Consider the following 23506-nt stretch of genomic DNA (forward strand, 5'->3'; position numbering starts at 1 on the left):
TGCTAGAAGATGTTAGAGGGTGAAACTTCCTTAGAGCAAGGTCACATAGGCTGCAGAGCCATCTCCCAGGAGAAGTGGTGAAGGCTGCATTGGTTGATCTTTAAAGCTAGGCTGGACAGTACTCAGGGAAGTATCTAGACTAACAGGGATCTACCTGGTCTCGCTCTGGGCCCATATTCTGCCTCAGTTTCCCCTCCTCTCATGCTGGTTCCCTTGGCCTTCAGTGTTGAGGTGACTTGGCCCTTCAGCTGAGCCACAACAGTTCACTTCTTCCAGAGTATCACCAAGAGACTTCTGCAACGGTCCAAAGCTGGGCACAACTGTTTGGCTGGAAGATGAGGGCCTGGTAGGAATGGTCCTAACCCCTGATGGAGCATGCCCCAGGAGGAGATGAGCCTTGTTGTATCCAGCCTCTCTACATTTCCATGACTTCTGTTGCAGAAGAGTTGGGACAAAGGTTTCTCTCTAGGGCATTTTGATGGGATCCTTTGACATCTGATCTGAGTTCTTCTGCTTAAGAATGGTACAGTGACAGAACAGAGGACCTGCCATACCTTGTCAGCACAGGGCTCCATCTTGACTGGTGTCCTGGCCTGAAAACCGCCAGCACCCGCTGCTTCAGCGGAAGATGGCTGGGCAATGATGGAATAAGTAGCCCGTTGGGGAAATTTCTTCCTGACCCATCAGTTACTGGTTGGCCTGTGTCCTAAGGCATGAGAGTTTATACGCTGGTCTCCTTATCCAGAGAAAGGTTTGCTCCTTCTTAAAATCCTGCGACGCTCATGGCTGCAATGGTTTCTTGTGGCAATGAGTTATGCAGGCTAATGATGGGTTTGTGTGGGATGGTATATCCTGCTGTTGGTTTTAAACTGGCTGCCTTCCAATTGAATGAAATGTCCCTTTGCTCTTCTCCAATGAAAAACTGGAAACAGGAGTCTTCGATTTCCCTTCCTTGGGTCATTAGTGAGTTTGTATGCCTTGATTAAGTCCCTTCCTAGGGATTAAAAGTACCAGGATTTAGAGTCGGCGACCGATGTCTGGAGCCCAGCACTGAATACAGATTATAATGAGTCAGACGAAGCCCCTAAAGGATCCGTGCTCCTGAAGACACATCTTGGAGGTGCACAAAACATCTTCTTACCATGCCGAGGGGCAGCGCTGGGTTACGTTCTTCTGCTACTCACTTCACTAGAAAATACTCTGCTTTGCCTCAAGTGGCACCGAAAGCTAGGTGTGCTCCCCTGTCACCATGGTGAGGGGTCAGTGCTGATCCATTGGAGCTATGCCAACTTATACCAGCGCTGGGACCCAGCCCGTGACGTTTGTTGTGGGGCTGTCTGGCTCATTGCACGTATGGGGGAAACGCAGGACGGTGCAGGGCAGTGCTGGTGTTTTAGTGCCTCAGTCTCGAATTGATTAGGGCAAGTGAAAATGATTTCTGATTCCACCTGGATTTGGAGCTCACTCCCGCCCAGATCCTGAAAGGTATTTAGGCTCCCATGGGAGTTAGGAGCCTAAATACCATTCAGGATCTGGGCCTTAGAGCCCTGGAGGCAGAGGCGCCAGATATTTAATGGTAAACTGGGTGTGAAGTGCTGGGATGGGGCTGGGAGGCAACCAATAGCAAAATGCTTGCATGAATCTGGTTATTATGCTGTATTCTGTAGTGCAATAGCTAAGCCTGGAGACTTACAGAGAAGTGTCAGACACAGAGTCTGCCACTAGAATCTGGCAATCGAAGGGCCTAATTCTGCAAAATCCTCCTATTGAGCGCTAGTGACGGCTGCCATCCTCTGGCCAATCGATTTCACCAGGGCTGCTACGCACAGTGGTCAGCGCTAGGCTCTGTAGCAAGTGTTTGCAGGAGCAGGTTCTGCAGCTGACGTAGCGTGGGAAGAAGCGATAGAGATGCGGTGATGAGGATTGTAAGAAGGGTTACAACAGTCAGGGAGCATGAGAAATGTTAGGGGGTATTTGCACAGCTTGTGAGTTCTGTGTGAGTGACAGCCTGAAAGAGACACAAGGTGTGAGTGTGAGAGAGGGAGAGTTAACATTTGTAGTAAATTAATATATGCTAATAGTCTGAGGCAGGGCCAGATTTAGGGGCAGGCGACCGCCTGTGGTGCCGGGTTTGTGGAGTGCCCGGCTTGGGCGGCTGGTTTTGTTTTTAGCGACAAAGGGGAAAAGAGAAGGTTTGAGGTGACATATTTGTCATTAACCTCCTAGAATGTAGAATCTCCTGGAACCTTCCAGACTTTGAGAACTACATTTTCCTCGAACCTCCTAGAACATTGTCAGCCAGGCCCTCGCGGGTAGATAAGGGGCGTAGCCAAACAGCCAGTGAGATGTAAGAACGAAGGGACGTGAGAGCCTAGTTGTGATGTTGTGAACCTTGTTTTGTTGTGTAATTGTGAAAGTTGACTTGCGTTTTAAGACTTGAAGAGTGTGAGTAGCGACAAATAAAGGACATATTTAATGAGACACCAGAGATATCGATCAAATCCCGTTACTACTTTGGCCATGCTTAATGCGTAATGTTTGATGACTTTCTAAGACTGCAGAACATAGACTTTTGCTCTCCCTAATATTTCCCCTCATGGAAAATAAAAGATGCTTATTCTTAACATTAAAAAGCTTCTATAATCTTAGAGGAAACAATTTTTTTTATTTGGTTATATATGGCATGAATAAATACAGATTTACAGATCCTTGCATGCAAATTTGTCGTCTTATATGACAGGGATAAATCACGCAAATCAAACCGTGCATCAAAGTCATGAAATGGGCTACAAATGCAATAAAAATAAGGTATTCAAAAGTTTAGGAAATGGAGGGCAGACGCCATTTGGTCTAGGGCCGGCCCTAGTCTGAAGGAGGATAAATCCAGTGGTCGGCACTGCTGGGGTTGGAGGAGGGGGCAGTAGAGGGGAGGTTCGGGTTGGCGCTGCTGGGGGTTGGAGGGGAGGTTGATGCAGTTAGGGGACTGGGGTGGTAGGGGAGGTTGAGGCTGTTGGGGAGCTGAGGTGGTGGAGGGGAGGTTGACACTGCTTCCACACACACCCCCAAGAAAGAGGCCTGAGGAGGGATTGGAAGGAGGGCGCATGGGGCACCACTCCAGGGGGATGAGCCTGGCAGAGCAGGTCTTCTGTGAGAAGGTGCAGAGAGAAGACTAGGAAATGGGGGATGGGCCTTCTGCCCCAGAGAGGGGCAGGGCCCCTGCCTAGCCGCCCTGGCGGGATGTGGCTGTGCTTGTGAACACGCTGTCACTGCAGTTCTGTAACCAGACCCCCACAAAGGGCCCAGTGAGTTTAGGAGAACGGGCCGTGCCTATAAAAATGGGTTAGCAGCTCATGGATAGTCCTAGAAGGGGCCTCAAGCTGGCTGTGGTGATGTGGGGCTAGGAATTCCGATCTGTGTTAATTTCTAGATGCTGTATGTGACCGTGACATGGGAGAGGTTTACTGTCTGCCCCTGGGGGGCTAGTTGAATAGCAGGAAGGTAACACAGTGGATTGGGATAGGGCACCTCGGGGTAAACAGGGCAGGGGGATAAGACACAGGGCTGGAGCCACTAAGCTGTGAAGATGCTAATTGCGAGCCCCAGCCTGAGTTACACAGCTGTTTTGCCCAGGCTGGGAATAGAGGGATCCAAAGGACCAAATCAGTTAGAGTGACTTTGTAGGGGAGTTAACAGCCCCCTGTCTAAGACCCAGGCCCTGCAGATGGGTCGGAAGCAGGTGGGCCTGACTAAGCTGTTGGGGGATGCTGAGGATTAGGTCAGACAGCCAAGCTCATAGGCCTGTTGTTGTGTTAAAATCCTCATTTGTGCTGCGCTGCGCTGCAAAGATTGAGCAGTCCTTTGGTTTAAGAAAGCTGTGCAGTCAGCGCTTCAGTCATCATTCCAGCTGGTGCAGGGAAGTCTTGCAGGCGCTGAGCCCGGTTGGATCTGCTGAGAGATCACGGCCAGTTCACAGGGCTGTAGCCAGAGACCCAGTCCAGGACCAAGAGAGTTGTGGGATCCCACCTTAGTGAGGTGAAAGAAAGAGGCCTAACACCTCAGGGGGGAGGGCGGTTGCATACAGAAAGTGCAGAGAGAGATCAGAGATGCAGCTAGTTCTGTAACTGCAATCCCAACCACAACTGGCTAACATGTCTTTAAACACAACTCACCCATCTACACTTAGTGCAAAGTCCTGTTTAGACTGAAGTGAGTTAAAATGCATCGGGCTTCGTCTACACACAAACATGCACGGGTTTACTGAAACCAGTTTAGTCAAACGGTGCAGACTCCTGTGTGGACGTTCTGCCTTCAGTTGAAGAGCAGCTGAGTTTGGGTTAGTTTAACCTCATGAAGGGAAACAAGCATGGTTTAAACCAGAATGAGGGCATCCACCTGGCCTTTTGCCCTGATTTAACTAGACCAGATTAAAATACATAGATTCCAAGGGCAATGGGGACTGTGATCATCTAGTCTGACCTCCTGCATAGCACAGGCCAGAGAACTACCCCCAAATATTCCTGTTTGAATTAGACCAGATCTTTTAGAAAAACATCCCATCTTGATTTAAAAATTGCCGGTGAGAAAGAATCCACTTATAAATAACACCCTGCCTTGTTGTAGACTTGCCTTTATCAAACACCTTTTAAACCCACCTATTTCCTGACTCTAGATGGGCTGCAAATCAAAATCGTTCTAACCCATGTTCCTCTTTTCATGCAGTTTGAAACCACACAATGGCTGTGTTGTTTATTACCGTAGTGCCCACGAGTCCCAGTTGTGGACCAGTTCCCGGTTGTGCTAGGAGCTGTACAGGTGCAACTAAAAGTTTGCCCCTCCCCCAGAGAACTTACCTGAAAGTCCTTCCCCCTCTAACTACCAGTTTCTGCCTGGTGTACATTTCTGCCTGGTGTACCTAGCTCTGGCTGTAATGATTTCACATTCTTTCCCATTTAATTATTCTGGAGGATTAGTCTGGTTAGCTGATTCCTCATGGCTTTTTCTATCATTATTGTTTTCACCGCGTTCTCATTTTCTTGCTCCAGAATGAATCTGTCCCATTTCCCCGTGTAAGGGCTTTATCAGTTCCTGATACGTCCGTGGTTTAATTACAGCATGTTTTGAAAGTGCAGTTTTTTTTCTAAGGGCCCGTCTACGCTACGTTTGTTTCAGTTTTGACCGTATGATTGGATTTTTTAAAATAAAGTTAACGGAAGCTTTGAGATGAAAATTGTTTTTGAACTGAACAGTTAGTCCAAATCGACATGAATTCACAAAACATCTGGGTGTCGTCGAATCTGCATTTTTCTCTGATAAAAAATCTTGTCTGAAAAAAGTGCCTGGCACTATGTATGAACTCGAGCAGTTCCACAAGGCAGTGAGAAAGCCCATGGCTGTGCCCATCTTACTTCTTGTTGCTTTGCTCTGTTTAGGTCTCCTGTCTCTCTCACCCGTCACAAGATTCCCACGGTCCCGAACAACTGGTAAACACGAGTGGCTGTGGTAAGTCCTTTCAGCTTTATTCTGGTCTGTGAGAACATCTTGGGCTGAATCCAACTCATGGGCCTGGTCTACACAGTGGGGGGAATCAATCTAAGTTACACAACTTCAGCTACGTGAATAACATAGCTGATGTCCACATACTTAGATCTACTTACTGCGGTGTCTTCACTGTGGTAAGTCGACAGCTGACGCTCCCCCGCCGACTCCACCTGCACCTCTCGCTCCGGTGGAGTACCAGAGTTGGCAGGAGAGCTCTCGGCGGTCGATTTATCGCCCCCTGCTGGGTTGATCACTGCCCGTCGATCCAGCGCATAATATAGACATGCCCACGGTGTAATAACTCCACTGGTGTCAGTGGAATTTGGCCCCTTAGTGTGAGCTGAGAAACTGCCAGGTTCTTTTAATATTAACCTGATCCCGAACAAGTGATGTGTGATGTAGTATGTTAATGTTTTATTGTAACTTTGCCTTAACAAAATGTTTCTTAAAAGGGGTGCGTGGGGGGGAGCACACCTTCTCCGGACCAGAGGGGTAGCTCGGTACTGCGCATTTGTATTTGCTGATCCATAGTGTTCGTTCTTCACATAATCTTCCAGCACAGACCAGTCTGACCAATAATACACACAGACACGAGCCTGTAGGTTAATAAGGAAGTTTTACCCAAGGAGTTCATTGTGGATGTCACAGTTCAGGGCAACTGCATTTGTATTTCTCCCCCATGGTCCAGCCAGGGCACCCACTCTCAGGCTCCTGGCTCCTCAGCCATCACTTCTCTTGGGATAGAGGCTCGTGTCTCTCTCCCTCTTGACTGGGTTTTTCCAGGCCCCACAGTTCCCTGCCTACACTGTTATTCCCAACAAGTCAGACGGCCTAAGCAGGCCAGCGTCTGTATTTTGCTCTGTCCCCAGAGGCTGTAAACAGCATAATGGGCTGCAGGTATAAGTTACCCCGCAGCTCTTTGTAAGAAAGCACATTTATTGTTAAGGTGAAAGCATTACAGAGAAAATGCATTAACAACAAGAAAAGTTCCTATGCACATGCTAAAAGCTAACCTGACATCACCCATCCATCCTGTGGGCCCCCCCTTGGACAGAAGGTCCTGTCTGTTTGCTGGATCAGAAAGCACGCCCTGAGTTAGGCAATTTATCCAAAAGTCCTTTCTTTGCCCGGTGGGCTCTGGAGAATCCAGTTGGAACCAGTATCTGCAGCCTCCCCAGGTGGTGATACCCCTCTGGAGTTGTTACAATCTGAGTGAATTTGCCTCAACTCCTCATAAAGTGCTTAGTTCCTGGAGGGTGTTGATCACCCGCCCACATGGAATTACATACAAGCCCTGACCCACAATGATACATAAACTTAATACAGTAAGGTCTCCCAAAGGTATTGTTGGAATTTGCCTTATTAGTCACAACAAACAGTCCCCAGTCTATGAGCCCTACAAATCTTGGGTTGATTGAGATTATCTCTGGCAACGCACTGTCAATATTTCAACAAAGATCTCCCTTTGCCCCCATGTACAGCAGCCTACTGAAGTTCAGCAAATAGTGTGTGAGGGGTAACCAATAGGCTGAATTCAGCCCCTTTTCCTTGCTCATAGAATCACTCTGAGCTGGTGGTTTTTAAATCTGCAGACCAGTCGCCAATCTATGGTCCAGCTGGGTTGATTAGGTGCAATCGGTCGGTCAAGTCACATGGTGGTATTCCTGTCCCCTGATTGGAGGAGCCTGCAAACACCTCAGGTGTGAACATTTTCCATGGGTAACTCTGATGGTTGAAAAAGGGCTTGCTTGCTTTAACGGCGGTGGACAGCAGGGTGGGATTGTAGCCAGAGGGTAGGGTTCTGGAGTGGAAGACAGGAGACCAATGCTGTAGTCACTGCTGTGGGATGGACCTTGGACAAATCCTTTTTTCTCTTTGTGCCTCAGTTTCTTCACTTTTATAAAATGGGGGCTAATGATACTGACACACACCCTGTTTGTACAGTGCTTTGGCATTGATGGATGATAGGAGCTGAATAATGTCTCCTCCTCTCTGTGACCGAAGAGAGAACACACCAACAAATATTTACAAATAATGTTCACACCCTCTCCTGAAAGCAGGATGGGGTATACTGGGACTGTAGGCTCAGTGACTGTTCCTTCTCTTGGAAACACCTGCATTTCAGCTGTGGGTTTATGGGCCTAGGAGTTGATTTAGCAGCAGCAAGACTGGGGAGTCCCTATCAGAGGCAGGAAAATCACCCCAACTTGCTTCAATGTTTGGGAGTATTTATGCAGGGCCCTTCCCTGGCAGCTCCCAGGCTGACAGCTGCTCTCACAGCATGTGTGCTTGTGTTTCTGGGCAGAGCATTAGAGTGTTACTGGTGATTGGTTTTTTTTTTTTTTTTTGCCTGTTTATTTCCATGAGAGCTGGGTCTGAGCCACAAAGTCAGATCTAGGTCAAAGCTTTCTCTGATGGCGATCCAGGTGTTGCATCTTGACTGTGTCTGATGCTGGCTGTCGGACAATGACCCTTTTGTGTAGAGAGGTGGAATGAGTGCCTGGCAAGGCTACGGGATGTGAGTCATGTGAATTCCTGCGGCATGCAGTGTAATGGCCTGAGTCCGGATGAGCTCAGCTGCTCTTCGCTGGGAGACGATATGTAATTCCACAAGAATTCCACTGGATCGCCCTTTAATTAAAGGAGCATATTTAGAGCTAATGAAAGTGACAGTCTGATCATGGTAGCGCGGGAGAGGGATTGTGCAGCCGGTGCTGTGAAATCTTCCCTCAGACAACTCTCCAATGGCCCTTGCTCCCCTCTGCTATCCCAGCCCTGGGCTCCTTGCACTCAGCTTTGCCAATGCCCTTCAAGCCTGACTCACCATCCCCCTGCTGTTCCGGGGCTGGGTTCCCCACACATAGCTCTGCTGGTGCCCCTCAGTCCTGACCTGCAGTCCCTGGCTATTCCAGCCCTTTAAGGAGAGTCTGCAGGGGTTCATTGAAATGAAACCTTCACCTTTGAACATCGCTCATCGTTACCAAAAGATGCAATGTGATTACTTGGGCAAGTGGGGCGACAGGCTTCCCTGGCCCATATGACACCTGGTTACTCCCGGTCAGGGTTAAAGGCACAACAGCAAACTATCCCGACATGAAGGAAAGCTAGGAAGAATAGTAAGATCCACTATGACAGCATCAGGAGATCTCAAAATCCTACAAAAGTGGAAACATGGACAGATTACTAAGGATGAATACTAGGGCTGTCAAGCGATTAAAAAAATTAATGGTGATTAATCGCATGATTAATCACGCTGTTAAACAATAAGAGAATACCATGTATTTAAATGTTTTTGGAGGTTTTCTACGTTTTCAAATATATTGATTTCAATTACAAAACAGAATACAAAGTGTACAGTGCTCATTTTATATTTATTTTTGATTACAAATATTTGTTCTGTAAAAAACAAAAGAAATAGCATTTTTCAATTCACCTCATACAAGTACTGTAGTGCAGTGTTTCCCAAATTTGGGATGCCACTTGTGTAGGGAAAGCCCCTGGCGGGCCAGGCCGGTTTGTTTACCTGCCGCGTCCACAGATCCGGCCGATCGCGATTCGCTGCTCCAGGCCAATGGGAGCTGCTGGAAGCAGCAACCAGTACGTCCCTCGGCCCGCGCCGCTTCCCGCAGCCCCCATTGGCCTGGAGCAGTGAACCGCGGCCAGTGAGAGCTGTGATCGGCTGGACCTGCAGACGGGGCAGGTAAACAAACCAGCCCGGCCCGCCAGAGCTTTCCCTACACAAGCGGTGTCCCAAGTTTGGGAAACACTGCTGTAGTGCAATCATGAAAGTTGAACTTACAAATGTAGAATATGTACAAAAAAACCTGCATTCAAAAATAAAAAAATGTAAAACTTTAGAGCCTACAAGTCCACTCAGTCCTACTTCTTGTTCAGCCAATCACTAAGACAAACAAGTTCTGTTACAATTTGCAGGAGATAATGCTGCCCACTTCTTGTTTACAATGTCACCTGAAGGTGAGAACAGGTGTTTGCATGGCCCTGTTGTAGCTGGCATCGCAAGATATTTATGTGCCAGATGCTCTAAAGATTCATATTTCCCTTCATGCTTCAACCACCATTCCAGAGGACATGCATCCATGCTGATGGTGGGTTCTGCTCGATAACGATCCAAAGCAGTGTGGACTGACACATGTTCATTTTCATCATCTGAGTCAGATGCCGCCAGCAGAAGGTTGATTTTCTTTTTTGGTGGCTCTGGTTCTGTAGTTTCCGCACTGGAGTGTTGCTCTTTTAAGACTTCTGTAATCATGCCCAACACCTCGTCCCTCTCAGATTTTGGATGGCACTTCAGATTCTTAAACCTTGAGTCGAGTGCTGTAGGTATTTTTAGAAATCTGACATTGGTACCTTCTTTGTGTTTTGCCAAATCTGCTGTGAAAGTGTTCTTAAAATGAACATGTGCTGGGTCATCATCCAAGACTGCTGTAACATTAAATATATGGCAGACTGCAGGTAAAACAGAACAGGAGACCTACTATTCTCCCCCAAGGAATTCAGTCACAAATTTAATTAATTAATTATTTTTTTAACGAGCATCATCAGGATGGAAGCCTGTCCTCTGGAATGGTGTCCGATGCATGAAGGGGCATACGAATATTTAGCATATCTGGCATGTAAATACCCTGCAATGCTGGCTACACAAGTGCCATGCGAAAGCCTGTTTTCACTTTCTGGTGACATTGTAAATAAGAAGTGGGCAGCATTATCTCCCGTAAATGTAAACAAACTTGTTTGTCTGAGCGATTGGCTGAACAAGAGGTAGGACTGAGTGGACTTGTAGGCTCTAAAGTTTTACATTGTTGTATTTTTGAGGACAGTTATGTAACCAAAAAAAATCTAAATTTTTAAGTTACACTTTCACAATAAAGAGATTGCTCTACAGTACTTGTATGAGATGAACTGAAAAATACTATTTCTTTTTATCATGTCTACAGTGCAAATATTTGTAATAAAATAATATAAAGTGAGCACAGTACACTTTATATTCTGTGTTGTAATAGAAATCAATATATTTGAAAATGTAGAAAAACATGCAAAAATATGTAATACATTTCAATTGGTATTCTATTGTTCAACAGTGCGATTAATTGCAATGAATTTTTTTGAGTTAATCGCGTGAGCTAACTGCGATTAATCGACAGCCCTAATGAATGCAGAAAAATAGCATAAATATGTGAGGACAAAATCAGAAAGGTCAAGGCACAAAATGAATTATACCTGGCAAGGGACATAAAACACAGCCAGAAAAAGTTCTTTAAATACATTAGGATCAAGAGAAAGACAAAGAACAGAGTAGGCTCACTGCTTAGCAGGGAAGGAGAGCTAATCATGGATATCATGATGAAGGCGGAGATGTTTCATGCCTATTTTGCTGCAGTCTTCATTTCATAGGTGAATTGGGACCAGATACTCAACACAATATTAACAACAAAGGGGAGGGAACAGAAGCCAGAATAGAGAAAGAACAGGTTTAAGAAATATTTAGGTAAGTTTAGATATATTCAAGTCATCAGGGCCTGCCAAAACACATGATCTATGATGGAAGGTTAAAAAAAAAAGGGAAGTTTAGTATTGATGAAAGACGACTGAGGGGGAATCTGGTAAGTCTTCTGATATGTTAAGGGCTGTTCTCCATGTCCACTGAAGAAGATAGGACAAGAAATAATGAGCTTAATCTGCAGCAAAGGAGATTGAGGTTAGATATTAGGAAAAACTTTCTAACTCTAAGGCTAGTTAAACTCTGGAACAGGCTTCTGAGGAAGGTTGTGGAACCCCTTCTCTCTAGAGGTTTTTAAGAACAGGTTGGATAAACACCTGTCAGGAATGGTCTAGGTTTACTTGGTCCTACCTCAGTGTGAGGGTGGGGAATGGTCTAGATGACCTCTCAAGGTACCTTCTAGCCCTACATTTCTATGATTTTATTTTTCTAGGTTTGAAAATAAACACTTAAGCTCTAACTGAATTGCACCTCACATAATTAGCTTGTGGAACTCATTGGCACAAGATACTGGACTCAAGAGCTTAGAAAGATTTGGGAAAAAGTAGATCTTTATATGGATAATGAGAACATCCAAGGAGGTAAGAATGAAAAGGATAAAATGTATGAAAGGTATAAACTCTCCTGTGTCAGGGCACAAGCCAAAGTCTGACAGTCTGGAAGTAAGTCCTCCCCTGGGCTGGTTTCTCCATACTTTTCCACTGGGGGAGGGAGGTCTTGCACCTTCCTCTAAAGCAGCTGGTGCTGGGCACTCTCACAGCCAAGATATCAGGCTAGATGGGCCCCTAGTCTGATCTGGTCTGCCACTGCCTGTGCTTCTGTGATTATAACTGCTTGCAGAGAAGTAAGTCAAGGTGCTGTGACGAACTGGGACTGTTCTTGCTGGGGTGTGTGAATGCTGACAGGCGAGTGTGGTTAGGATGGTCTGCATCGGGGGATGGGAGTCTGCCCGAGGGAACATACCTGAGCTTGTAACATGAGAACCCAGGAAGGGGTTGGAGGCCAGGTGACTCCGGGGCCCGGGAAACTGAACGAAGGCTGTGGGAGGGGTCGCTGAAGGAAGAGTGCTGGAAGCGGGCTGGAGAGATGGCTGGGAGACAGAGATGGCTCTGACCCCCCAAGGGGGGTGGGCTGGGATGCCCTGGGACCCCAAGCTGGACCTAACTGGGGGGGGCCCTGTTGTCTGTGCCTGCAAGACCTGTCTTGGACTGTATTCCTGTCATCCAAATAAACCTTCTGCTTTACTGGCTGGCTGAGAGTCATGGTGAATCGCAGGAAGCCAGGGGTGCAGGGCCCTGAGTTCCCCAATACTCCGTGATAGGTGCCCATAAAGACAACTGTGTATTCCAGCTATTGATGTAGGGGTGTTTGTGATGGAATGGCTACCATGATGAGCACATTGTCCTATAGTCATCTGTCTCCCGAGGGTTCCACCCCTCTATCTCAAGCTCATCACCACGGTATCTCAGCTCCATACGGGTTCTAAAAAGGAGCCCCCAGGTTTTGCGGCTGGCTCCCGGAGGCTAGGAGCATTGCTTCTGCTGCAGCTAGTGCTAGGGGAGTCTGTACTCTTGGGACTAAAGCTCTCTCTGGGTGCAGCATGTGTCCAAGGCAGTTAGTGAGGGTGATGTCTGGGGAGCACAGTGGTTACGCATCCGTGTGCGCATGCCGCTCTATAGTGTCTGGCTCACCCTGCTGCTTGCGCGTGGCTAAGGGTATGTCGATGCTGCATTTGGAGGGGTGATGGCAGCTATCCCATGTGCTGCTCCGGGACCGGAACTAGCTTGGTTAAAGTTCGCTAAGGCTCTTGACCTATACTGCAATCCCACCTCCCGACTGCAGCATCGGCCTACCTCACAGGAGCCCCTTCTTTAGCTCAAGTGGGTACTGACTGGTGCTTTTCGTTCCTGGCCGGGGTTGTTACATCCCTGCCTTGAACAAAAAACCATCAGCCGCAACACCCGCCATTCTGGGGACTCTTCATCATCCCCTGAATCTGCCTGACCCCCGAGCTCCCTCCAGTCTCTGCCTCCTTAGGCAGCAGGTTTAAAACAAATAAAAGGAAGTTCTTCTTCACGCAGCGCACAGTCAACTTGTGGAACTCCTTACCTGAGGAGGTTGTGAAGGCTAGGACTATAACAGAGTTTAAAAGAGAACTGGATAAATTCATGGTGGTTAAGTCCATTAATGGCTATTAGCCAGGACGGGTAAGGAATGGTGTCCCTAGCCTCTGTTTGTCAGAGGGTGGAGATGGATGGCAGGAGAGAGATCACTTGATCATTGCCTGTTAGGTTCACTCCCTCTGGGGTACCTGGCATTGGCCACTGTCGGTAGACAGGACCTTTGGTCTGACCCAGTACAGCCGTTCTTATGGTCTTCCCTGGAAATCCTGACTCGGCTCCGGAGGAGATGAATGAATCCTTGGCTGCTTTTCTAAAGCCGAGAAGTAATTACCTTGCTCGAGCACCACAACGCGGGGAAATGGCATTCTCTCTCCCCCGCCAGCGTGCCCAGGGAAGCAGTGCCAGGGAGGACTCCATTGATCTTCCCGCCGTGGAGCTGCTGACTTGACACACAGCTTAGTTCTCTACTCCGATCGCGCGTGCTGACAACTGCGCCAAAGGGATGATGAACGCTCATTGCCACGTGCGATTTATCCCCTTGCTGTAAATGCTAATACGCCCGTCCAGCGCAATGAATTATCCCTTTCATGGCTGGCAAGCCAGTTAGCCCCTTTTGATGTCTCCAAAGCGAGCAAACAAACAAACATCAGCCAATTTGCTACAGCTGGGAACAAAGAGCAAGAAGAGGCAGCTCAGAATAATGTGTCCCCTCAATTCCATCCCCCTGCCTTCGAGGCAGATTAACCCTTTGAAGCCAGGAGCCCTTGGACTGACCTTCAGCATCCAAGCTCCCAACCATATGCTAAGGGGGAAGATTGCAGGACTGCTGTCCTACGTGTGAGGGTTTGGAAGCCCTAGGAGAGGTGAGGAAGTCTGGCCTTGTGGTTAAGACTCTGACTTGGGGCTTATGAGTTTCTTGGTTCGATTCCTGGCTCGCTGTGTGATCTTGGTGACTGACTTATTCTGTGCCTCCGTTTCCCCTCTATCAAAGGGGGTGATAATAGTGCCCTTTCTCCACCCTCTTCTTCTCTTGTCTGTATGTTCACTGGGGGGCAGGGACTGTGTCTCTGCAGTGCCTGGCATAATGGGCTCTGATCTCAGTGAGATACTACTGGGATAAGAATGGGAAGAGAGACCTGGAGGTAGAGAGAGTCACTGGGACGTTCTAGCAGAAGAGCCAATCGCACCACAGGTCTCATAGGCCCTGGGTGAGAGTTAGGGAAAGGACGTATCTTGGCTAAACCTGGCTCCGCTCTGCCTGTGCACTCTTTGGAGGTCATTGGCATTGCACAGCTGTCAGTGAGAGGAGGAATTGGCTCCTAAACGGATTATAAGGAAATTGCTTGTAGCGTGCAGCTCTGCGGGAGAGTCTCCCTGAGGGAGGGGTGGGAGCCCCATTGCTTGGGACCAGACAAGCCACGAGGGATCGAGTGTCCAGGACGACCCTGTGCAGAGTAATAGTGGGAGGATGCCCTAGATAGGGCCTAAGGGACACGTGTCTTCACTCTGAATTCCTATGAAGAGTTCTGAGCTGGTAAACCACTGCTCCGACCAACAGGCTCTGGACTGGAGGGAGGGGAAGTGGGGAAACGGGCACTTGTTCACTCCATGGAGGCCAAGTGAGAGAACGCACTGAAACCTTCCTCCAGCACAGTGGGCTGGAGCCACCTAGCAAAGACATCTGCATCCCCAAATACAGATCTGGGGGTGTCCCTCCATTCTGTTTTGCCATGCCCAGTTAGAGCCTCCTAGGGACAGTTAGACTCCTGTCACCTGATCCCAGGTTCCCTCGAGCATGGTGAGTTTGCAAGTCCAGGTCTAACAGGAACTAACTTGGGGGAGACCCAGGATATACCAGCCTGAATCAGACCAGGGATCCATCTAGCCCGGTATCCTGGCTCTCACATGGCTAGGACCAGTTGCTACAGAAACCCCTTATGGACATCCTCATTTCTTCCTAACCCCATCTGTCAGTGATTGGCTTCTACTCCCTTATAAAAACATTGCTAGACCCTTTCTTATGTCATTGGAGGTGTTCTATATTCTCTTTACCCATACTCAGCCTCTTCTGAATTCTGTTAAACTCCTGCCATCACTGGTATCTTGTGGCAATGAGTCCCACAGGCTGATATGCTGTACATGAAAATACTTTGTGTATATAAGTTGCCTTTCAGTTTCATTGGAGTTCTCATGGCTGTTGTCTTATATGGATAAATAGAAGCCCCTCCATTTAGCTTTGTTAGACCATTCATTATTTTACATACATGGCCACTCTTATTTACGTCCCCTCTAAATCCACTGTGACATGAGGAATAACCACAACCTAGCCCCTAGACTATTGATCCCAGCGTATCATATTGCAGGATAACAAAACCAGAACAGTTATGTGCAGATGTGGCAGCTTAATAAGCCAGCCAGCCAGCCCTCTCATTGACATGCATGAACCACAGACTCAGCCATTAGAGACTTGACTTCTGTTAGGATGTATTTGGACTCCCAGCTTTGACAGCACAGGCTGTTCTACTGAGCAAAGAAAGAAAACATGCTGTCAGGATGAGCTGGGGAGGAAGGGCACATTCTCAGGTCACAGCAAGAAGGGTGCGTTTATGGCTAATGCATGCTAAGGAGAGACAGAAGACTTGAGTTCTGTTCCAGCCTTTGGCAAGTCTTATACCTCAGTTTCCCCACCAGGGAAATGGGCCAGAATGTGAACCTAAAAAAAATCATCTTTGTTGAGATTCCTGGGTGAAAAGTGGAAGGAATTATCACTGAAGCAAAGGAGGAGTTGGGGAATTTGCATCTTTTTCTTTTTCAAGAAAAATGTCCATTGAGATTTTGGAAGCGGTTTCCATCAGATCGATTGGGAAGGTAGTCTCCTTCCTGAGCATGGGCCCACAATGGTTCTCGGGCCAGCTCTAACCTCCCAGGCACCACTGACTGCTGTCGATTTCCACCTGGGTAACCTAGACAGGAATCCCACAGAGGGGGTGGGGATTGCTGCGTCTGCAGCAAAACGGCTGAATTAACTGCAGGCGTCTTTCCCTGCTGCTCCTGTGTCGGATCCGTCATGGGAATGGCACTGGCTCCGGTGACCCGTGTCAGAGAGGACTGGCTCAGCCGCTCTTGCTCTGGGACTGCTCCAGGAGCCTGGCAGGATGGAAGTGCTGCAGTGAGAGCTGGCTTAGTGACTCAGCACTTTTCTGGTGTGTCTTTCCTCTCCAGCTGCGCTGCAGTATTAACTCTCCGCTCGCCCTGTGCATGCAGCTCATGGGCTGCCTTGCCGGCCTCTCAGCCAGCGAAGGAGGGGGACTGCCAGCATCCCCGGGAGGCAGTGCTGGGAAAAGGCAGGGTTTGGAATTGGAGTTACCTTTCCATAGAACTCAAAAGCGGGTTGGTGTCATTATCCTCATTGTACAGATGGGGAAACTGAAGCATGAAGCAGGGAAGTGACTTGCCCAGCTGGTCAGTGGCAGAGCCAGGCATAGAATTTAGGTCTCCTGGTTTCCAGTCCAGTGCTCTGCCCACTGTTACAGATTCAACCTGGCGTGCTTGTCATGGAGTGTGCGGGGACACAAGGCCCTGCACCACCGGCTTCCTGCGATTCACCATGACTCTCAGCCAGCCAGTAAAGCAGAAGGTTTATTTAGACGACAGGAACACAGTCCAAGACAGGTCTTGCAGGCACAGACAACAGGATCCCCCCCAGTTAGGTGCATCTTGGGGTTCCAGGGCACCACAGCCCCCTTGGGAGGTCAGAGCCCTGTCTGCCTCCCAGCCATTGCACCAGCCAGCTCTGAAACTCTCCCCCCAGCATCTCCTCCCACAGCCTTTGTTCAGTTTCCTGGGCAAAGGTGTCACCTGGCCTCTAACCCCTTCCTGGGTTCTTACATGCTCAGGTATTCTCCCTCACGGCCAGTCTCCCATCCCCCACTGCAGACCGTCCTAGCCAACGTCCCCTGCCTTCCCAGCCAACACTCCCCACTCAGCCTTCAATGACCACATTAAGAACAGTCCCAGTTCGTCACAGTGCTATTTAAAGGAAGCTTTCTATAAAATCAATCACCTCTGTTGTTTTCCACATTTCTCTTCCTATTCTCTGCCTTTCCTTCAGTTTTTTTCAGGGTTCTAATTATTCTTGTTTCCATTTAATCTTTTCGGGGCAGGGGCCATGTCTTCCTGTGTGTTTATGCAGCACCTCTGGGTGCTGCTGGAATGCACTTATCTACATATGCATTTGGTCTCAGGGAATTTTGAAGTGAACAGAGTGATTTTTACTGTTACAGTGTTCTGTCACAGCAGCTTGTCTTGCACTGTGTACACCCAAAGGCCGGCAAATCCTCTCTTCCCCTCTCCCCCAGTCTGGTACAATGCAACTACCCTGAATCTAGCCCTGCGAGCTCCGTTTGTGGGACCTTTTTCCTATGAAGTGTCTCACTAAATCCTTCCCAGAGTCAAGTCATAAGAGCAGGGGGAGAGCGGGATCCAGAGGCATCAGAGGAAAGGTGCCTTTTCAGAGGAGACGTGAAATGAGGGATTGAGAGGGTGGGTGAAGCAGAGTCAGTTGCAGAGGAGAAAGGACGAAGGAATTATGAGGGATGGTGGCACAGAGGGTCCATGGAGTCACCTGGAACAAAGCTTTGCAGACCCGGAGGATGAATTATTTTAACTGGGTCCTGGACGGCATGAGGAACCAGTGGAGAGGTGTCTGGGACCGGAGGAGAAACTCACTGTTTCACAGGCCCCTCCTGAGTCATTGACACAGACTGTTGGCTCTTTTCTTTCAAACTCCGTTTGTAGCACGCTCTGGGAAGCTGGGCCCTGTTTGTCTCTTCTTGCGGCTTTTGTGCTAAACATCTGGGAATTTCCCCTTCTGGTTTCTGCAGTGGGAGCTCAGCCCAGCTCCGGGAACAGCGTTGGGGACGCTGCGGCACTGGGGCCAGCCGGCGGAGCGAGAACCAATGTCTGGGGTTGTTTTGGGAGGTGGGGGGAGTTGGATTTTGGGGGGGGGGAGGAGAGAAGGTATAAAATAAAAATGCTTTAAAAAAAAAAAAAGTCTAATTGGCAAAGTTCAAACCAACCCTGGACATTCGGCTCCACAGTCTGGGCCCTGAGCGCGGGGCCAGTTAATGGAGGCCAGGGTTTGGATCCCCTCCAGGCCAGCTTTGAGCCTTTGCTGACACCATCTGTCCTGGAAAACGTCTGTCTCTGAGCAAAGCACAGGCTCTGGTTGCGCCTCGGCACCGACAGAGGAGGAATATAAGAACATAAGCATGGCTCTACTGGGTCAGACCAATGACCCATCTAGCCCAGTGTCCTGTCTGCCGACAGTGGCAGTGCCAGGTGCCCGAGAGGGAATGAACAGAATAGGGAATCATCAAGGAAGCTGAGCTGGCTGCAGCCCTGTTCACGGCATTGCAAAGCACTTCCCGATTCGTAGCTTTTAAGGCCAGAAGGGACTGTCCCGACCTGCTCCATGGGCCCGAGAGCTTTATCCAGACTCCGGCGTCCAGCCGTCACTCCTGGCTGAGCTGGAGCGTGGCTGTTACAAAGACATCCGCTCCTGATTTAAAGCCTCTGGCGCATTTCCCACGTTCTCCACTAGATGCTGAGCTCGGGAGCTGCAGTGCGGGGTGCTAGCACAGGGACCTGTCCACGCTGAGCAGTAACATGATCACATTACGGGAGGGGACCCAGGACCAGCGGGGGAGCCAATTGAACAGCAGGATAAATCACATGCAGCTGGGGGCCAAACTGGACTGCTCCTCTGACCCTGACTCCCCCCACACCCCGGTGGAGAGAGGAAGGATCCGGCAGCTCCAGTCCTTACACCAGCCACTGCAGCTCCTGTGTCTCCCTGAGCACGTGGCTCCTGGCTAACGCTGATGGGGATGGTGGCGAATGCAGGGCCGTGGATCTGTCCCCAAGGGGAGCACTCATTTGCATCCCCTTAAGCCAGGTAGCAACAGGCCCACTCCCCCTGTGGGCTGGGGAGCTCAGGGGGCTGGAGCTTATGAGAGACTGATACCAGCTTGGAGGGGCGGGACCACAGCTCCCCTCCGTGCCGGACTGCAGGGCCAGCCAGTCAGGAGGAGAGCAGAGTCAAGGACACGAAGGGAGAAGGAAGAGAGGGATGCTCACCTGGGTTTGTGAGCTGCCTGTTGCTCCACGTGGGGGGTTGGCAGGCCGCCCTGCACCACCCTCTGCTACGTTGGTCCCGGAGGCCCCGATGCAATTGAAGAGCTTTGATTCTTGTGACAGGCTTCAAAGACACAGGAGAAGAACACTGATGCGCGCCAAACCACACTGCTGGGCGCTGTTCTGCCCATCCCAGTGCCTCAGAGACCATGGGGCCAGGAGGGCTGCCTGTTAACAGCCAGACTAGGGGCTTGTCGGGCTAGACCGTGGCCACAGCCATGCAGGGCCTCACTGTCCCCTCTCAACAGGGATAGGATCTCAGTTGGGTTTGGAGCGTGGCCAGGACAGGGACGGGTGGAGAGTCCAGCCCCCCAAACTTGATAGATGCCCAGGGATTCCCAGAAGCCCTGGGCCTCTGTCTATTGTGCTTATCTGGCCCCCATCACTGGAGTGGCTCTGTGCACCTCACCGGTGCTCTGGGCTTCAGCTGCCCCCTGGACCTTAGCGGTGGCTCAGTGGGAAAAGTGATGCAGCTTGGCAAGCTGGGACTAAGCTCTTGTGTCTCACACCAGTACTTACGCTGTCCCAGTGCCTCTTCCCGGAGGAGCCATGACTAACCGCCGGGAGCCACTAGAATTCCCCCAGCTCTGCCCCTCGTGAGCGGAGTGTGGGGTCTCTCTGTGACACATTCACAACGATGATGCTTTCAATCCTCTGTGCAGGCATTGAGCCAACAGCCAGGGGGGTTAGACCTGGGGCTTTGAGGAATCGGGAACGTTATTCGTTTCTGTTTGCAAACTGGTTTCAGTGCTGCATCACAGCCTTTCCCAAAGCGGTGTTTGGTTTTGGCAGGCTGTTTCCGTGTATCCGACTTCAAGCCCCGGGGGCCCTGATCTGCAGAAGTGCTGAGCGCCCGTGAGTACAGCGGATGTCAGTGGGAGCTGCAGGTGCTCAGCACCTTTGAAAGTTTGGGCCCCAACTTTGGCTCCCAAACAATGGAGAAACCCACAGCATTGAGAGTGTTGACTGCAACCAAAGTTCCATCGGAGGCAGTGTGGACTAGTGGCTAGGCACGGGGCTGGGAGTGGGGGAAGCGGGGGCTGAGATGGCGCTGTTCTTGTGACTGTACAACTTTGAGAGGATGAGGGTGGCATAGATTTCAAGGAAGAAAGTCTGGCAGCTAGCTGAGGAGGAGAGAGCCAGGGTGGGGGTCCCAGCCGGGGGCGGGGACATTCGGAGGGATGGAGCGTGACTCCAAACCTGCAGTGGGATGCTGTCTCTCCGAGACACTGTGCCAGGCAGACAGGCAGGTACCAGCAGAGCAGTGAGGTGGTAACATGAAAGCTTCTGCCAGTGGCGGAGTTAGTGCTAAGGGAAACCTCTGTGCTCCAGTGAAGGAAGGGTGAGTCACCAGAGGAGCTCAAGGCGAGGTTAGAGAGAGACTTGGAGGGGGTTTGCTTTCTTTTACAGCATGGGTCACGGGTCACTTGCAGGTTTAAATTAGTGTCAGTCGTGGATTCTCTGTAACATAGTCTTTAAACCTTCATTTGAGGATGTCAGTTACTCAGCCAGAGGCTAGGGGCCTATCACGGGAGTGGGTGGGGGAGGTTCTGTGGCCTGCGATGTGCAGGAGGTCAGACTAGATGTTCATGATGGTCCCTTCTGGCCTTAAAGTCTGTGAGACACGTCAGCAACAGCCCAGAGGCATTGCTGACTCAGGAGAGGCCAGGCTGGCCCCTGCCAGCCCGAGGATCCAGGGTCCCAGAGGGCCAGCGGGTCTCCTCAGCCAGGCCCATTTCCATATCACGTTCCCTAGCGAGTTCAGTGCTGGCCACCAGCCTTGAAGGTGGTTGCTGCCCCAATGTAGCCAGCGGCTCCAGCCGGACAGGCTCCCCCGTGGCTCTGGCAGGACCAGCTGTGCAGGCGAGTGGGGGCTGAGTGGATGCTGTCCTTGGCCTACCACTGGTGGGCATCACTCGGACCCATCATGAGGGTGGCCATCGGGGCAAGGCCTGAGGAACCCAGTTCCCAACAGTCTGGGAGGAAGAGAGGAGTTGACACCAGATACTCCCATGTCCCCTGAGAGCCCCCAGGGCTTCTCCGCAGGCGCAGTCATGTCCTGTGACTGCGTGGGGTCTGCACAGGAGTGTCATTCAGCTGTGAAGCACCAAGGCAGCGATGCCATCTTACCTCAGGCATCTCCTTCCCTGCCAGAGAGCCGTGCTTCTCAGGACTGAGAGGCTCTAAGGTCGGTAAGAACGTCTGCAGTGGGAGTTTCAAAAGCATTTGGCAGTGGCCTAACCGCTCCCAGCAGCAGGAAAGATGGCTAGCCTGAGACTCTGGGGCTGCTGTGTTCAACGCTTCTGTGCCCAGCCTCTCTGTGTGACCTTGAGAAGGTCACTTAGGCCTGGTCTGCCCTTAAAAAGCTGTACCAGCATCACTCGCTTGGTGGGACGTCTGATTCTTTTTCTGACGGAGTTATGACAATACAAGCCCTAGCATGGATACAGTTAGACTAGCGTGAGGTGCTTTATACCAATATGAACGTTTTTTTTATGCCACCCTCATCCTCTCAAAGCTGCATCCACACTAGGAGGAGTCAAACCACTTTAACTGGTTAAAGCAACAAAACTTCTAAGTGTAGCCCAGGTCTCAGTCTCTTTGGGCCTCAAAGAGGATTTTATAACTCTTTTTTCGCTGAGCCTGTTCCTGAGGCCATAAACCTGGCAGAGGTTCTCAGGATACGGAATGAGAATGGATGGCACGCCCGAGAGGGGGACATGCAAAAGTCCCCTGTGCGTGATGAGCTACCTTCACTCTTGTTTCAGTGAAATCACGCACCCAAGGAGCGTGAAACGGCTCTGCCAAGAATCTACCACATCTCTGCCCTTCCAATTGTCTCTCTCACTATCTGAATTCAGTCCAGGAGGACCCGGATGTCACACTCCTCTGGCTTTCGAGGCAAATGCTGGTAGGACTTTTGCGCAGGATTAGCTCCCGCAAGTCTGATGTGGACATGGAGCAAATACAAGACAACAGGAAAACTCATTATCTAGGTTGGGAAGGAACCTGGTCCTGGGCACTACAGCCATACAAATAATAATATGTGAGACATTTTAAGGACCACATTTCTATTGGGCCTCAATAATTATACTTCTGAGATTTGTGTTTTAATAAAAAAAGAGAAACTTAACATTTCTGATTTTTAAAATCTCACAATTTTTAGGCAAACCTCATGATTTTGGGGATCCTGACACATGACTGTTGAACGCTTGGCAATATTGGTGGATGTATGTGCAAAATGCAGACTGCACATGCAATATTCCCAGGCACAGCTGAAGAGACCCCCCTTCAAATATGTCCTGAACATGTAATAGACTCTTGATAGTTCAGTGTTTGCCTGGGTCTTCTTTCATGTTTGATTTCTAGTTAGTGTCACTTCCTGTTTCTACAACACTTGCCCAGAAATCCATCTTCCCAGGTGGTTCAAAGAATCCTCTCCTACCTGATGCAGCTTTGGACTTTATCAGCAACCCCTTTTACAGAGCGATCCTGATAGCCTGTGCCTGACTGGCGTGGATTCCGAACACACACTAGTGCTTAAAATGCATCATTAACCAGACAGTCATACCGCCACCTAGCCAGAAACATGCTTCTCTTTTAGTGGTCCCAGAACTCACCAGTGCAGAGAAATGTGTCTAGATCGTATGACTTACACCAGCAGACACCCAGTGTTACGGAGCAGGATGTATTTTTTTTTCTGTGAGGATAAAGCTGAACCTGCCAGTGCTGTAGCAGTAACCAATCCCGGAGCCAAGCTGGGGAGCTGCCTCATGCTGTGGCTCTCAGAGAGGGCCCAGAGGGCTGCAGGGAGATGGCACGCTTTTCTCGATCTGCTCCCTTTGGATCATTCCTTCCACGCTATGTTTTTGCCCAATGACTTGTGCGTTGCTTTATGGGGATGCCCGGAGGTGGGAGAGGTTAGCCTTGGCTATTTTTATGCATTTATTTATTAACTCTTTCATTGATGTAGCAGTGTCTGCAAGCTCAGAAGAACCTGGGATTGTGATGAATTGTTCAAAGCAGGGGCTTATAATGGAAGTCAAGGAGTGAGTAGAGACTAAAGTCTGGCCTCCCCACCCTCCACCTCTGCCTGGCCTGAGGCCCTGGTGGGGTAGCAGAGGGAAATCCC

At 49.7% G+C, this 23506-nt stretch overlaps 1 protein-coding gene across 3 annotated transcripts in view; it reads left to right on the top strand.

The window, feature by feature from the left end:
* The window catches only part of SYT2 (synaptotagmin 2), a 206036-nt gene that overhangs the window by 135341 nt on the left and 47189 nt on the right, over positions 1 to 23506 (top strand). For all 3 annotated transcript variants that reach the window (XM_034767611.1, XM_034767613.1, XM_034767612.1), the window contains exon 2: positions 5430 to 5499. The gene's annotated coding sequence lies outside the window, so the exon portion shown is untranslated. The remainder of the gene's footprint in view (positions 1 to 5429; positions 5500 to 23506) is intronic.

This window comes from Trachemys scripta, chromosome 4, assembly GCF_013100865.1.
Source record: "Trachemys scripta elegans isolate TJP31775 chromosome 4, CAS_Tse_1.0, whole genome shotgun sequence".
In the NCBI taxonomy this organism is placed as follows: domain Eukaryota; kingdom Metazoa; phylum Chordata; order Testudines; family Emydidae; genus Trachemys; species Trachemys scripta.